This window comes from Schistocerca serialis, unplaced genomic scaffold, assembly GCF_023864345.2.
Source record: "Schistocerca serialis cubense isolate TAMUIC-IGC-003099 unplaced genomic scaffold, iqSchSeri2.2 HiC_scaffold_1047, whole genome shotgun sequence".
NCBI classification, from domain to species: Eukaryota; Metazoa; Arthropoda; class Insecta; order Orthoptera; family Acrididae; genus Schistocerca; species Schistocerca serialis.
Window position 1 is genome coordinate 22,501 of NW_026047236.1, and position 2,500 is coordinate 25,000.

Consider the following 2,500-nt stretch of genomic DNA (forward strand, 5'->3'; position numbering starts at 1 on the left):
GGACCAATGTGCAGTACAGTGTGTGATTTGGACGTACAACATCAGCGGACAGTTGACACAGGCCGTACCACAGCGTAGGCTAAGTGCTTCGCCATGCGAATGCCAATGAACAACTGCAAATGCCAATGAACAACTGCAAAGGGCATTGAGCATGTACGTCCTGCTGCCATCCACATTACAGTGTATAGCTGCAAGGTGTTTAACATGAAGCGATACACTGGGGACCGGGCAGTGCGAGTAGCAAACTATATTGCGGGGGTTGCAGTTAGGCAACACTACACTAATTTAACGCGTCGTATGACAATTACAGAGCAGGTTAAGGCCCAACGTGTGTTGGGTTAAGGCCCAACGTGTGTTGGGTTAAGGCCCAACGTGTGTTGGGTTAAGGCCCAACGTGTGTTGGGTTAAGGCCCAACGTGTGTTGGGTTAAGGCCCAACGTGTGTTGGGTTAAGGCCCAACGTGTGTTGGGTTAAGGCCCAACGTGTGTTGGGTTAAGGCCCAACGTGTGTTGGGTTAAGGCCCAACGTGTGTTGGGTTAAGGCCCAACGTGTGTTGGGTTAAGGCCCAACGTGTGTTGGGTTAAGGCCCAACGTGTGTTGGGTTAAGGCCCAACGTGTGTTGGGTTAAGGCCCAACGTGTGTTGGGTTAAGGCCCAACGTGTGTTGGGTTAAGGCCCAACGTGTGTTGGGTTAAGGCCCAACGTGTGTTGGGTTAAGGCCCAACATAGGTTGGGTTAAGGCCCAACATAGGTTGGGTTAAGGCGCAACATAGGTTGGGTTAAGGCGCAACATAGGTTGGGTTAAGGCGCAACATAGGTTGGGTTAAGGCGCAACATAGGTTGGGTTAAGGCGCAACATAGGTTGGGTTAAGGCGCAACATAGGTTGGGTTAAGGCGCAACATAGGTTGGGTTAAGGCCCAACATAGGTTGGGTTAAGGCGCAACATAGGTTGGGTTAAGGCGCAACATAGGTTGGGTTAAGGCGCAACATAGGTTGGGTTAAGGCGCAACATAGGTTGGGTTAAGGCGCAACATAGGTTGGGTTAAGGCGCAACATAGGTTGGGTTAAGGCGCAACATAGGTTGGGTTAAGGCGCAACATAGGTTGGGTTAAGGCGCAACATAGGTTAGGTTAAGGCGCAACATAGGTTAGGTTAAGGCGCAACATAGGTTAGGTTAAGGCGCAACATAGGTTAGGTTAAGGCGCAACATAGGTTAGGTTAAGGCGCAACATAGGTTAGGTTAAGGCGCAACATAGGTTAGGTTAAGGCGCAACATAGGTTAGGTTAAGGCGCAACATAGGTTAGGTTAAGGCGCAACATAGGTTAGGTTAAGGCGCAACATAGGTTAGGTTAAGGCGCAACATAGGTTAGGTTAAGGCGCAACATAGGTTAGGTTAAGGCGCAACATAGGTTAGGTTAAGGCGCAACATAGGTTAGGTTAAGGCGCAACATAGGTTAGGTTAAGGCGCAACATAGGTTAGGTTAAGGCGCAACATAGGTTAGGTTAAGGCGCAACATAGGTTAGGTTAAGGCGCAACATAGGTTAGGTTAAGGCGCAACATAGGTTAGGTTAAGGCGCAACATAGGTTAGGTTAAGGCGCAACATAGGTTAGGTTAAGGCGCAACATAGGTTAGGTTAAGGCGCAACATAGGTTAGGTTAAGGCGCAACATAGGTTAGGTTAAGGCGCAACATAGGTTAGGTTAAGGCGCAACATAGGTTAGGTTGAGGTACCGTATAGGTTAGGTTAAGGTACAGTATAGTTTAGGTTAAGGTACAGTATAGTTTAGGTTAAGGTACAGTATAGTTTAGGTTAAGGTACAGTATAGTTTAGGTTAAGGTACAGTATAGTTTAGGTTAAGGTACAGTATAGTTTAGGTTAAGGTACACATTGTTGTATGGAAAGGTGTAATGGGGGGGGGGGGGGGGCGGCCGGTCGGTTTGTTGATTGTGATTATAGTAAGTGGATGCCTGCGGCATCATCTGATTTGCCACGTCAGGATGCACCTTTGGCTCATGACAGGCGGCGCTCCGATTCCATGCTTGTGGCAGACCTGTGTCTTTCATTCCTGCCATTGTTTGTGTGCTGTGAGAGGAGGCAGTATTGTGATGTTGGGTGCACCCCTGTGTAGGACATGTGTGGGTGTTGGTGGCTTAGCTGAGCAATGGTGGTTGTCGGGGGGGTGGGATATTCCGTTTTCTGAGTGGACCTCCCAGTCTGGTTATGACAGTGTGGATTGTCTCATGTGGCGGAGAGGATGCACTGGGTGTTGTTCCATGCTGGTGCTTACATATTGTCTGTGTGCGTGTTACAGGCGGAGAGTAGTGCGTGATAAGAGTGTGTGGCTGCCGTGTGGTTGTGATTGTGAGCAGAGTCTTTCAGCATGTATACGGACAGTTGTATATATTATCTGTATTCTGATGGGTCTATGTATTACTAATCAGCGCCGTGTATACGTTTAATCCGGTTCCAGTCGAAACTGTTGTATCTCTGTACATTA